The 15,199-nt window shown below is 35.9% G+C and overlaps 1 protein-coding gene and 1 pseudogene across 1 annotated transcript in view; one reads left to right on the top strand and one right to left on the bottom strand.

Moving 5' to 3' along the window:
* Positions 1 to 15,199, top strand: part of TTC28 (tetratricopeptide repeat domain 28) — a 703,516-nt gene that overhangs the window by 200,940 nt on the left and 487,377 nt on the right. The gene's annotated exons all lie outside the window — the stretch shown is intronic.
* Positions 5,563 to 5,681, bottom strand: LOC134371239 (5S ribosomal RNA; annotated as a pseudogene).

The raw sequence follows: 15,199 nt of genomic DNA, 5'->3' as shown, positions 1-15,199 counted from the left end.
ATGGGACTACAAAGAAGCTGGACAAAGCAGGGTGAATTTAAGAAGACCATTTGTTGGGTCTATTAATGCAGTCAATCTACCACAAATGATGTAAATGTTTTGCATTTTGTTTGAATCAGAATTCAAATAAAGTCCACACATTGTGATTCATTACTATTTCTAGATTCTTCCCCCATGTCTCTTTTTCCTTGTATTTTATTTTTTAAAAGAGAATTTGGAATTTCTAATAAACCCTGATAAGGCCAGTATGGCTGGAATGAAGTAATGAGGCATAGAGTGATAGGTGAAGATTGGAGCATATAGGCTAATTCATTTATTGTCTTTTGGATCATGGGAAGGAGTTTGGGGTAGTTCATTCAAAGAGCAGTTGGGAAGCCATGCTGCATTTGGGGCTGGGTAATGACATGATCTGACTTACATTTTGTTTTTCATAAATCTGAGGTACATGTATATGCAGTAAAATACTCAGATGAGTTTTGACAAATGTGTACTCTCATGTAACCACAAGATATTGAACATTTCCATCATTCCAGAAAGTGCTCTCATGCCCCTTTGCAGTCAGTCTCTCCTCCTTCAACTGATCTGATTTCTATGGGGTAGCTGTACAACTATAAATTAGTTATAACTGTTCCAGAACTTCTTATCAATGGAGTCAACCTGATATTTTCTTCTGTATCTGGCTTCTTTCACTTAACATAATGTGTGTACAAGTCATCCATGTTGTTTCAGGCATTAGCAATTGCTTTATTTTTATTGCTGTGTAATTTGTAATTGATTATACCAAAATTTATTTATTCATCTATTGATGGACATTTAGATTGTTTCCAGTTTTTGACTATTATGAATAAAGTTGGTATGAACATTTATATACAAGCCTTTAATTTTATGTTTTCATTTTTCGTGAGCAAATACAAAGAGTGGAATTGCTAGGTCATATGGTTTAGTGTATTTCAGTTTTATAAGAAACTGTCAAACTGCATTGGAAATTGTTTGTATGACCTTTTACTAGTCAAGGAAATGCAAATTAAGACCACAATGAGGTACCATGTCCACCTTAAGTAGATTTATAGAAATGCCATTTAACACAGTTATCACTAGGAACTGTTGTATCTTGCTGGTGCGAATGTATATTGGTATAGATGATTTTGAAAGTAGTTAAGCAATATTTGGAAGGTTGAATTTTTCAACTTAATACGCTACAACCCAGCAATTTGACTCCTAGAGAAACTCTTGTACAAGTGCAGTAGGAGCTATATTTTAGAATTTTGAGAGCAGCACTGCTTATAATAGCAAAAAACTGGAGAATACTTCACTGTCCATTGACAGTATAAGGGATAAGTGACATATATTCACAAATTACAGTGTTATACATTAGGGGAAAATGAGTGAACTACAATAACATGCATCCTTGATAAAGTTAATAAACAAACAAAACCAAGTAATATTTTGTTCAGTCATAATGTGATAAAACTATGTCAAAAAAAGGCAAGGAGATGATAAACACAACATTAAGAAGAATATTTCTTCAGGCAGGAGGTAGGTGGATAATGGAGGATATGAGTTACCAGATGTTCTGGTCTTGAATTGCTTTATAACTTCAATATAATCTTCAATATATCTTCTGGTATATCAAATATTATAATTAAAAAGATCATACAAACCTAAAAATTACTCTGGCTTTTGAGAAGAAGAATGGAGGCAAAATGAGTCAAAAGAAGAACTGATTTTATTTAAAACAGAATTTGTTGCAACTGTTTCAGGAAAAAACCAGTTTAGGCTTTTTCCTTGCAAGGAAACTGTCTTTGACAGGAGTGAATAGGCTTGGCAACCCATCCCATACAATGTGGATCTTGGGGTAGTGATTGTGCCTTTACATTTTAGTGCATAGATTCAAATTTCCATTAATAAGTATTGGTGGCATTTAGATACTTGGAAATAATTTATTTAAAATACATTTATACATTAATTTATCATTTATTCATTTAGCATCTGACTGATGTCACCTTAACTATAAGATTTATGTTATTACTTGGAATATAAATAATAATAGACCTTTGTTGATGGATTTATTAAGCCTGACTCTTCACATACACAAGAGCCAACCAAGAGCAATAGTATTTTACTCTGCAATTTAAGGCTTTCTCTTTCCCTTTCTCTAATTTTATCTCTGCTGCATGCTTGTTGTCCCAGGATTTCCCTTTATCATCATCTGGGGCTTCTGTTGGCCTCTCAGCTTTTTGGATCTTTTTTCCTGGATCCCATGTCTTCATCTTTTTTGTTTTACTCTCATTTCCGTAGAGCACACTCTCCAGTATCTTCCTGAGAAAGGTAACATAAGAGAAATATTTTACCCTCAAAATTAACTTAATTCTAGTTTAGAAATTATTTTCCTTTAGAATTATTAAGACATGAATTCATTGTTTTCTAGTTTTCATTGTTGCAATTGAGAAGTCCAGTGCTATTTTGATTCCTGATCATTTGTATAGAAGTTGATTTTTTCCCCTCTTTCTCTTTAGAAACTTATAAGCTCTTTTCTTGATCCCCAGCATCCTGCAATTTCACAACAATTATCCTTAATGTGGATCTGTTTTGATTCTCTGTGTTCAGGTAAATTTTTACAGAGTTAGGTAAACTTCAATAGTTTACCTCTTTCTACTTTTCTCTATTCTCTCTTCCTGGAATTTGTTACTGGGATTTTGGACCTCCTGGACCTGCCCTTTAATTTTCTTATATTTTTTTCTTCTAATTTCATCTGTTTATCGTTTTTCTGTATTTTCTGGGACAGCTCCTCAACCTTATCTTTCAAATTTTCTATTGAGTTTTTCATTTCTTCTATCATGTGTGTGTGTGTGTTTGATGGCTGGCTGGTTCAGAGATCAAACCCTGGACCTTTTCTATCATTTTTTTTTTTTTTTTTTTTTTTTTTTTTTTCGTGACCGGCACTCAGCCAGTGAGTGCACCAGTCATTCCCATATAGGATCCGAACCCGCGGCGGGAGCGTCGCCGCGCTCCTAGCGCAGCACGCTACCGAGTGCGCCACGGGCTCGGCCCTCTATCATATTTTTAACTTCAAAAATTCCTTTTTTCCTTTCCTTATTGAGATATAATTAACATACCACAAAATTAATCATTTTTTAAACGTGTACAATCCAGAGGTTTTTAGTATACTTTGTAGGTTGTGCAACCATCACCAGTATTGAATTTCAGAATATTTTTATCATCCCCAAAAGAAAACCCTACCTTTTAGTCATTCCCCATTACCTTCACCTTACTCCTGAACTCCTGGCAACCACTAATTTGACATCCATGGATTTGGCTATTCTGGGCATTTCATATAAATGGAATTATACAATAAGTGGCCTTTTATTTCTTGCTTCATTCACTTAGCATAATATTTGCAAGGTTAATCCATGTTGTAGTATGTGTCTCCTTTTGCTTTCTGGATGTTCTTTTTTAGTATACACTGTTCTTGTTTCATTGAAGTATTACACTCTTATCTTTGAGGATATTAATGACAGCTTTTAGAAATTTTTATCTATGTACATATTCCTTGTTTTCCCCAAGTTACTTTTCTGTTTGCATTGGTACTTGCCTTTTATATTAGGTGTTTTCCAGAAAATGTCTGTCTTCCTCATTTTTCTGCTTAGATTTAAGAGTGAGGTACAGTAAAACTTAATGTTAGCTCTCTGAGCAAGGGTGAGAGTGGTTGACTGTGCTGTTCATCACATGGTGATCTGGCTGGGCTATATTCTTATGGAATGCCTGAAAAAATTCCTTTGGGTGTCCCCCACTCCTGGCCTCCTTCCTGTGGAACCAACTCTTCCACTTTTCTGCCTGAGGATAGACATTTGGTTCACTGTCAGTATTCTGAGAGCCAGACATGTAAGCCTTCAGTTCATCCACATGTGTTTATTATGACTCTCTAACCCTCTAATCATGCCTAGTATTTCCCAGCCCAAAGACCTTTGTTTTCCTCTTTCCAGAATTTGGCCAACAGAGGGAGGAGCAGTCTTCTGGTAGTATAACTGCTTCATGGACTTTCAATCTGTTTCCAGCCTTGTCTTCATCTCAGGGGTACATGTTGCTGTACTTTCTGAGTCTTATAGGGATTCTGATATAAATTGATTTGCTTCTCAGCTTTTCTCACTGGTGTAAGTTTTTTTTCTGCTACATTAGTCCTTTGCTTCTGCTAAGTCAGTTATCACCTGTCCATCTGCTTTCTAGCTTTTAAAACTTTTCTGTTTTTGCCCCTTCTCCTGATCTTTTTTTTTCTTGTGAGTTTCTACCATTTATAAAATCCTTTTAATGTCATTTTAGTGGGATTTTGGAAGAGAAAAGACCTAAATGCATGTGTTTAAATCTATCACTTTTAACCAGCAGTAATTACTTTAGCAGAGTATTAAGAGAATTGTATTAGTTTGCTAGGGCTGCCATAATGAAGTACCATAAACTAGATGGCTTAAACAATAGAAATTGATTTTCTCACAGTTCTGGAGGCTAGAAGACTGAGATCAAGATGTCAGCAGGTTGGTTTCTTTTGAGGCCTCTATCCGTGGCTTGTAGGTGGCCATCTTCTCTGTCTATTTTCATATGGTCTTTCCTCTGTGCACGTCTGTGTCCTAATCTCCTCTTCTTATAAGGACACCATTCATATTAGATTAGGACCCACCCATATGACCTCGTTTTCTTTAATTATTTCTCTAAAGAGATATCTCCAAATACAGTCACATTCTGAGGTACTGGGGGTTAGGACTTTAGCATTGAGTTCAGCCCATAACAATATTTTTAGTATTTACTAAGTTAATTGATTTTATTATTTTTCAGCCTGTATAATTTTTTCATTTTCATTTCATTATAGTATAAAGAAATCTTTCATGTTTATAGGAATAATTATGGATCACTTCTCTTTTTATTTTTTGAATTATGCTTTCCCCAAATACAATGAGATTAATAATGTTTTAGCTAAGGCTCTTTTGATTGTAAGGAATAAGAAACCTAAATAAGCTTAAACAGAGTGTTCCTGTTGAGAAGTCTAAAGCCATTCTGATTCCAAATCCTTTCTTCATGACCCTTTAATATCTTCCCTTTGCTGGATGCTTATAAGATTTTCAGTGTTTATTAGCTCAGTTGGTTAGAGTGCGGTGTTTTAATACCAAGGTCAAGGGTTCGGATTCCTGTACTTGCCAGCCCCCCAAAAGAAAAAAAAAATTCAGTGTTCTGAAATTTCTTGTTATTATACCTTGATGTAAATGTATTTTCATCCATAATGTTGGGTACTTGGTGGGCTTTTTCAACCTGGAAATTAATGTCCCTTGGAAATAATTTCTTTGATGATTTCTACCCTTTGTGTTTTCTGTTCTCTTTTGTGGGAATGCTTGCTATGCAGATATTGGCCCTGCTGGATCGGTCCTTGAATTTTTTTCCCCTATCTTTTCTCTCTTGTTTTCAAATTCTTTAACTTTTCACTCTACTTTCTGAGAAACTTTCTTAAAGTTTTCTTAGTATCCTCCTAGTGGATCCTTAATTTTTTTTTTTTTTAATGACCTTTTTGTTGCCGTTTTAAGCCTACAGTACCTGGTATTCCCAGGCGGTCTCCCATCCAAGTACTAACCAGGCCCAACTCTGCTTAGTTTCTGAGATCAGACTAGGTCAGGTGCATTCAGGGAGGTATGGCCATAGATCAAAAGCAACCTGTTCTTATTTTGTAGTTGCAATCTCTCATTTTATATACTTGAGGATACACACACACACACACTTTCTTTATGTCAAAATGTAACGTACAAACATGAAGGTGTACAAAACTAAGATGATTCAAAGACTTATCATTAAGCAAACATCTGTGAATCTACCACTCAGGACAAATAATAGAATGCAATTCTCCTATCCTTTCCTTTTTGTCTCCCATCCCCCCAAGAATTATTTCTTAATTGTGTAAGGCTCATAACCCCCGCTGGTAAAGGATGACTAAACAAGTCAGTCTTAACCATTATTCTTTATAACGAGAATAGCAGCCATTTAACCAAAGAAATGCCATTGTATTAAAAAAAAGAGAAATAGGGACATCAGGAAGAAAATCTTACAGGGTGGAGGATTGGAACGTGAAAGGTAGATATGCTATTTGATGTAAATTAATAGAATGATAGATACAAATAGATACTCTTGTGTTTCTTAGTTTGGTTAGTGCATGGTATTTGGGGCTTTAATTAGCTGTACTGGAAAAGTAGAATCTTTGAAAGTAGTTTTGTGATATTAACTTGTGTCATTCATATATCAATCAACCATACATCATTTATTAAGCACTGAAGATTCAAAGATGCATTGAGCATAGTCACTGCCCTCCAGAGACTCAAAGATATTCTCTGGCTTCAAACGGACCTTTTAAAAAAGGGTATATCCTATTACAGGTCAGAACATGAAGCATTAAATTTTTACCTATGTAAAAGAGATGTATCTAAGACTGGCCTGTTGAGAGACTGGAATATTATGTTAATGTTCCCAGCGTTTTTTCTCATGTTATACAGAACACTCTACTGATTCTAAGGTTCAGTGGATTAGAGGAAAATCTTAAACTGAAGAAGATTAATTCAAATCCTGTATTAATCTATTTGACCATTTCACAGTATTACTGGATAACTTGTAATTAGTGACAAGCATTTAGAATTCACGAATAATCCTGTTTGGGTGATTGCTCCCTTGTTCTGACCTTCCATGCTCCCTGTTGTTTCCAAGTAATAAATGAGTACTTTAGTTATCTACTGTTCAGGTCACTCTCCTTTTTCTTCACCAAATGATACAGTATCTTCCCAATTTATGTTAAGCATGCATTTTTCTCCTAGGTCTTTTCTTTTGTCACAGAGACTTTTTCTAGGTAAATATATCTGTATTTTTGATGACTTTAGCTGAAGCATTTCAACCTGATTAGGTTTCTGTTATGTTTGGATTTTGCTTTTCTGCATCACTAATCAAACAGTCTCTAACAACATTTTGTCTTTTGATGTGGATTAAAGATTGAGGTACTGGGAGTTCTAGCACATAATGACCTATCCCATAAAGGTCCTAATAGAAGGATAACAGTTTTGGAAAAAGAGCTGTGCTGCATACTGTTATGAATTTAAGAAGGCAAATAAAAGAATGATAGACTCTAATAATTATTCAGGAACCGCAATTTTCCAAGCTTGGAAAGATGAAAGGATTGGCGAACCTGTCCATTTCTCATTGTTGAAAATGAAAGACCACTTTTCTCATTGTACTGAGATCTGGGATTCATGTTGGGAGAGTATAATTTTTGTACTGAGCTTTTAAGATAGGTTTGATTTGTGAAGCATATTTTGGTTTTCTGTTGATTCTCTAAATCTGTAGGCCTTAGGCTGAAATGTGGGGAAAATCTGTTCCTATCATCTTCATATATTGAATCTAACCTTTTCATAACCACTTCTCATATTGTTCTCTACCTGCTAAAACCTCCTCCTTCTACTTTGATATATTATTGAATTCTGCCTTTTCAGTTGGCTGTTTTAAATTCCAGTCTCTTCCAATATCCCTCTTACAAATGTACCTTTTTTTTGGTCCTCTTTCTTTAGGCAAAATATAAAATTTTGTAACATTACTTTGTTGACAAATCCATGCTGTTATGTTCAGTTGATGCAATTATACTGGGGAATGCCACTCTAAGTAAAAATAGAGTTACATTTGAAGGGAGGGCATTCAAGAGACAATACCTGACTGTGCAAGGCTGACTCTTATGGTAGAATTGGGCACTGTTTTTGACCTTGGGGACAGATATATATATTTTTTCTGGAGACCATGAGTTATGATTCTTTTTGAATTACACTGCCTAGCTTCTTATACTTTCACTTTATTAGGCTTGTTTATATCTTAGCTAGAACTCTGGTTGGCTTAAGCAAAATGTTCAATTTATTGTAATGAAACACTGTTCTCTCATGAATCCCAATGGCAAGATGTGCAAGCTAGGTCACATGAAGGAATAAAATAAAAAGCAGTTAGGAACTCAGGCAGCCACCTCTCAGTCTCTCTGTCCTGTGGACACATGGCTTCTATATTAGTTTCCTGTTGCCACTTGATAAATTACCACACATTTACTGGCTTAAACAACATAAATTTATTCTTCTATTTAACTTCTGGAGGCAGAAGTCTGAAATCAGTTTCACTGGGCTCACTTCAAGGTGTCTAGTTGGGCTCCGGTCCCTCTGAAAGCTCTAGGGGAGAATCTGTTTTCTTGCCTTTTCCATTTGTAGAGCTATATTCTTGCATTCCTTGACTCATGTCCCCTTTCTGAGTCTTCAAAGCAGCATGTTATCTTGCTTCAGTCATCACTGCCTTCCTCTTCTGTAGTAAAATCTCCCTCTGCCTCCTTCTTATAAAGGCACTTATCGTTATATTTAGGGCTCATCTGAATAATTCATAATACTCTTCCCATCTTATGATCCTTAACTTGATCACATATGCAAAGTACCTTCTGCTGTTTAAGGGAACATTCACAGATTCCAGGAATTAGGTCCTGGATATCTTTGGGGGTCATTTATTTAGTTTACCATAGTCTCTTATTGCTGTTCATCTTTGTTCAGTTATTTGTGGTTCTCTCTTTTTCTGAAGACCAGCTTTCTCTGTTTTGGCATTGAGGTACCAAGCATAAATAACCTACAATGGCAACCTTATTTTCTGGGTTCACAAAAGAATAGTTCAGACTAGTAGGATAGTAAGTATCAATTCCAGATTCCCGCAGGAGATAATTTGAAGCCCTAACTTTGTCAGGTGTCCAACCCTGGTCTAGTTTCCTAGGCTGGGGAGCAGGTTCATGCAAAACATACACAACTTTAGACTTCTTAATTCTGTTGAGGAATTGCACTTTTCAGAGAAAGAAGGATGAGTGGTTAATTTAGCCATAATTAAAGATAGAATAAATATGCATTCTTAAAAATCATAATTGGATTGCTTTGATTGCACCCAGGAAGGGTGAATCTGATAAGAAATGATAGATACTTAATGATTATTGTCCCTTTGCTCTCAAAACCAAATGAGAGCCAATCCTATAATTGTTACCCTCAAGTTAGCAGTATAAGAAGTGACATTTTATATGTGTAAAAGAAGTAGAGGACAAAAGAAATAATTATCTGAGTTTAGACAGGACACATAGATTGAGAATGAGATAGTTGTGTGATAGTTTACTGCTTATGTTTACCTCAGGCTGTTGATTTAAATAGCTTTTGCCATCATTCAAAAAAGTAGGTTCTGTGGATCTTGGGTTGCAGACCTGGGCCTCTCCTCATTGCGTTATGAACATGAAGATATCCTCTCTCAACTGCTCCCACCATTAGTAGACCAGCTGCAGAATTGGCATGGGGATTCATTCAGCTTCTTCTCAGAGAGCATGCTGTCTCTTGCCCCACAATCGTGCTCACATTCTTTGAGGATGTTTTCCTTTTGGGCACATAATTGTATTTTTATAGCATTCTTACTTTCTATCTTATTTTTTTGAAATAAATAGATCTGTTCTGGGTTCTTTCAGATTTGTTTCAGTTTTCTGATATAACCAAAATTCTGAGTTTGTTGATGCTTGAGACATATCTTTATTTTATATTTGCTTGTCATGTACAATTACTAATACAACAATTCCATAGTGAAGACTAATTGAGGATTCATTAATTGGTGGCACTTGAGATAGAAGAAAATGACCATACTCAACAGTGTACTGTTAGTCTAGAGAAAAGTTGCTGCTACAGCTGCCTGACTGAATAGGCTCACATGATGTGTCTGGTTGGAGCTAGATGCCAATAGATCAGTAAGTACAGAATTATTGTAATAACTGAAAAATCAGTATTAAAATCTAACAAAAGCCTTGGTTTATAATTTTTATTGAATTTTCAAGAATTCCAGTGATTAGTGTATTCTTCAATAGATGGAATAGGATTTATACTAGCAAAGTATATGACTCCCATTTTTGGATAGGGGGTACTAATTTTTCACAAATAGAATAAAATGCCCATTTCAAAATTATCTTCTTAACATGTTCTTCTTCATAAAAGAAACTAAGGAATACTTTCTTCTTCATGTCCTCCTACTGTATTACTCAGCAAGGTCACAGCAGATATTGGCTAGGTATAGATGTATATATGTATTGGATGTGAGACAGTTGATTATGGAAAATGGAGAAAAATAAAAATAAAGGGGTTTATGCTAGGAAACTAATGAAGGGCAAGGGGTGGGTACTGCCTAAACCTAGGCACCATAAAGTACATAAGATGTGGGTGCTGACCCACGAGTATATGCAAGTGCTAGTCTCTAAAACAATCTGGCTTAATGCATTTATATGAGCAAATTAGAGATGTAAATGTGGCCATGCAGGAGTAATCACGCACTATGCTGCTCTTTACTAGTCTTAATGCCAAATCACATTTCACATTCTTGGTACTCTCTATGATTTCTTTAGATTTATTACTTTTGCTTGGTATGCCATCTCCTATACAGTATTAATGGTATGCAGTGGAATTTTTTGATGTCTGTACCTGTGACACAAAGGGCAGATCTTAAGGGGAAAGAAGAAACAGAGCATCAAATCAGCATTGCTTTATTTCCTTTTATTGCTCAAATGCTACCAAAAATCCTTTGTAAATGTACTGTTGCCTCTGTATTGAGAATCTCTTGGCATTCTCAGTATAACTCTATATTTTCTGGCATTTTACTAGCTGATAACTCTTCATGCCAAGAGTCGGAGACTTTTTGTGAGAAAATGTAAATTGACTTGCCTGAGGTCACAAGTTAAGTCCTGGTGTTCAGGAACAATGAAATGTGATCATCACTGTGGTAGAAGTTGCTAGCTGTTCCCCAATATTCACTTCCCTTTCTTCCTTAGCAATAAACTCAGTAGTTATTAACTGGACCTTTGGCCATTCAGAATAAAGGCTACATTTCCTAACCTTGCAGCAAGGATATAGTCATAAATCTAGATTCTGGCTATTGGGTTGTAAGCTGAAATGTGAAGTATGATTTCTAGGACATATCTTATAGAGAGGAATGTGCTTTTCTTTGTTTTTTTCTTCCTTCTGGGTAGAATGTGGATATGATGGTTGGTACTTAAGCAGCTAACTTGGACTGCAGTTCAAAGCTATGTGTTGATGATGGGGCAGGGGACAAGATAGGAGAGTAGGTTTCTGATATAGTTGAGATGATATTTCAGCCTTGGACTCCTGATGTCTGAACTTTGTTTATATCAGAGAAAATTAAATTTTTTCTCTTAGTTAAGCTACTAGTTGAGTTATCTAGTACCTGCAGCTAAATCTAACACTGATTAATATAATCTGGATAAGATATATTTTTGTTCCTATTATAAAGTTGGGGAATTGGCAGTTTCTGGAATTTAGATTTTTTTAAAAATTAAAATTTAGCTTCTGGTTCTCTTCTTATCTAGGTCTAATCTATTGTACTTGTGCAATTTTTCTGCATGTACAGTTTACCCTGATAATTGTGTTCTAGGAAGACAGCTGAAGAAAATAGTTTTCTCCCAAATGAGAGAAACCAGAGTTTGTGAACCTAAGTCAATAACCACAAAATGTAAATCAATGATGTTTTATAGTTCTGCTGGTTGTATATGGTCATTGGACACACAGAGGTACAGAAACACTGTAAGAAAGTGAAGGTTTGGGGGAGTCCATAAAATGGAAAGCATCTGGTGTGAAGTCTATAAAAGACCACAATATCAGATCATTTCACGTTCTTTTGTGAGCTGAAATCTGGCTTAATAGAAATGGCTTCCAAGTGATATTGCATCCTTCTGTTCTGGAAAAGGACATTAAGACAGTGAAGAATACTGTATTTCAGTTAGGTAGATGTAAAAATGCCGGGAGTGTTAACACTAGGGAAGTATCATCTCTTCCGGTATTGAAAATGAAATGATAACAGGGGAGAAAACTAAGAGACAGTAGAAAAAGTAGAGATAAAATACATGTCCTGATACTGAGAGAGAAGGAAGATATTTCATTTTAAATTTCTTTCTAAAGAAGATTCCAATCTTAAGATTTTTTTTCCCTTCTGAAGGAAGTGAAGATAGAATGTTATTACCATCTAATTTAATCTTTTTCACATATAGAAAAAACCTTTCCTAAAGAAAATTCAAAAGTAAGCATCAAGAGATTATAAAAGATATGCATGTAATCAGGAAGAGGAAGGTACAGATATGGTAAATTAGCATCTGGCTTCCTCACCAATCTTATGGGGGTACAAATATTACATGGCTTTATTTTTCTACAATCACTTCCTTTAGCCATGCTTTGCCAAGTCCCTCTTTCTGGGCAGATTCCAGATTCCATAACTTTCTGTGTGCTTTTGGGTATTGAAAAAATCATTCTGGTCTAATTTAAAACTCCAATATTATATCCAACTGAAAGCTCTTCCTTTCCCTTTTCTGAAGGGGCATTTTTTTTAAACCTCTCTTCCCCCTCTCTTCTGTTCTCTAAGCTCTTCCAGTGTGTTAGTACGTGAAGGAAAAAGATGGAAAATGTTAAATGTCTCTCACATTACTTGTGCTGTTGTAGTTCACTCACTTGAATGTAGCAGTTTTTTTGGTCAACATTGGCAATTATCCAAATGCTAGTTCTCTTATGAGAGCACATGTATTACTTTTTTTGGAGGACCCTTTAAGGAACCTCCCCATTGCAGTTTCTTGATGTAAGAGAGTATGTTCCAGTTTTCTCTCTTCCAACCTCTTTGAGTATCTACCTCTAGTGGTTAACCTAAAGCTTCCTGCTGCTGGAATCCCCAATTTCCTTCAGGCAGTTCTCTTGGGTGGGATAGCAGGAAGACGTCCCAAGCCATCTCTGTGGTGTCTGAATTTTGGAAATTTGTGCATCTTTGCTGTGTCAAATGATGCGCATTTAAGCTATTCCACTGTTGTCCCCCTTTCTCCCAGTTCTCTCAAATTATCAAATTATAAATTATCAAAGTATCCATTGCCTAACCTAGTAGTTCTCAAACCCTGGTCCCTAGACCAGTAACATTAGTATAACCTGGAAATTTGACATGTAAAATTCTTGGGCCTGGTGGGGCCTAATGATCTGTGTTCTAATAAACCCTCTAGGTGATTCTATTGCATGCTAAAATTTGAGAGCCACTGGTCTAACAGATTATTCAATTGAGGAATAAGTTCCCAGTCTTTTCTTACTACAGGTATTCTCAATCTTTATGATCGATTTTCTTGGAAGCCCCCAGTCCCACTTTGACTTTGCGTAAGGAAAGCCATAGAACTTCCCGAGTAACTTCTTAGAATTTCTTATGTTGTTGTTATTATCGTATGGATTGGAATGGTAAGGGTGGGGAAAACAGTAGTAGGGAGTGTTACCTTATGCTATGTTATGCTGGGGTAACAATCCCCAAATCTCAGTAGCTTACATGGGCAAAGGTTTAGTTCTCACATTACTTATTCGCATTGGCAAAAGGTCAATTGAAGGCCTGCTCCGCATCTTCTTTCTTCTAGGACCCATACTGCGCTCAACCTTACCTGAGACATACCAGCGTCCTTGCAGAGAAAAAAGGAAGGTGGTGGAACCAAATGATAAAAATTCTGTTCAGATGTGGCATATGCCTCTTCTACTTACATTCTATTGGCCAAAGCTAGTCACATGACAAAGCCCAACATCACTGGAGCAAGAAGTACACTCATCTGAAAGAGTGATTCTATTCAGATGGGCCAGGTAGAGTGGAGCAGTGAATATTTTAAACAAATAATGCTAATGCAGTCACTCAATAATTGTAGCTATTATTGTTAAAATATAGTTGCTACCTTTAAAAGGTAATAGAGAAAATACTAAGAAATATGAAACAATTGGAGAATAATTAATACCAAACTATATACACTATACTTTCAACATGGTTTTACAAAAGAAAAAATTCTGAGACAAGCTGTGTGGTGAATGAAGGCTGTTAATTGGGGTGGCAGAACTTGAGAAGGAAGAGAATTCCAGAATAGAGCAACAAATTAAGCTATGACCTGAATGGGGGTAAGCATGAGAAGGGGGAAGGACAGAGAAGATAATTGACTAGGGCAGCCTGATTTTTAAGTCAGGGAGGACAGGGTTGGTGAGAGAGGATAGGCTCAGATTATGGAAGACCTCAAAAACCAAGGGGAAAAGCTGAATTTGATATTGTAGAGGGTAGGGGGTTTTGTTGGTCAGTTTTTAATATAGACTCAATAAGACCATATTGTCCAATGGAACAAGAGAGCTGGATTGAGAACTGTAATGACATTTTGCCATTTATTAGCTCTTTATTTTTGGATAAGTTAACGGTCATTCATTCATTCATTCATTCATTCATTCAAGTATGTAGTATTACTATGCACTAGGCACCATTGGAGGCCCTGGGGATACAGTTATAAAGCTATAATGATAGAAATCCTTCTTTTAACAAAGTTTTAGGAAATTGGAAGATAACCATAGAAAATAAAATAATGGCAATATATAAGGAGGCCACAGTGAGGAGCAAGCATGGAAGTATGCTGGATACTCTTTATGAGGCAGAACACAGGTAAACAGATCCTAACAATGGGTCAATTAAGTTATTGTATTTTGAATATGATGCAGCTATTTAAAATCATAGGAGATAGCTCCATCACCGCCAATTCTACTTCTCTTCTTGTACATACTTCCTGAACTTTTCAATCCGTATACAAACATTTTTTCCAACCTGCATAAGATAATAGTTTACATATGGACCTGCAACTTGCTTTTCCACTGAAAAGAATATCTAGGACATCTCAAGAGCTCATGCCAAAGATTTTAAAAATTTATGAGAGAAAACGTTTTAAGTACAGAGAATTATATATTAACTTTTTCATGAATTGGGGAAAGCTGAACACATTCTTTTTTGTAATAACTTTATTAAGATCTAATTCACATACCATAAAATTCATCCTTTTAAAGTGTACAATTCAGTGGTTTTTTTTTGTATATTCACAAAGTTATGGAATCATCAACCCTGTTTAATTCCAGAAAATCTTCATCCACCCAAAAGAAACCCCTTATCTATTAGCATTCAGTCTTTATGCTCCTTACCCCCAAGCCCCTGGCAATCACTAATCTACTTTCTACCTTTATGTGATACCAGAGGAAGGGTCTGGGGAGGCCCAGTAACTGGGCTCAGTCCACCCCATCCTCTGCCGGGTTCTTGACTCTGCACAGGGAAGAACTCA

Source organism: Cynocephalus volans, chromosome 2 (genome assembly GCF_027409185.1).
Source record: "Cynocephalus volans isolate mCynVol1 chromosome 2, mCynVol1.pri, whole genome shotgun sequence".
Classification (NCBI taxonomy): Eukaryota; Metazoa; Chordata; class Mammalia; order Dermoptera; family Cynocephalidae; genus Cynocephalus; species Cynocephalus volans.
This window is presented reverse-complemented; position numbering and strand designations above follow the sequence as displayed.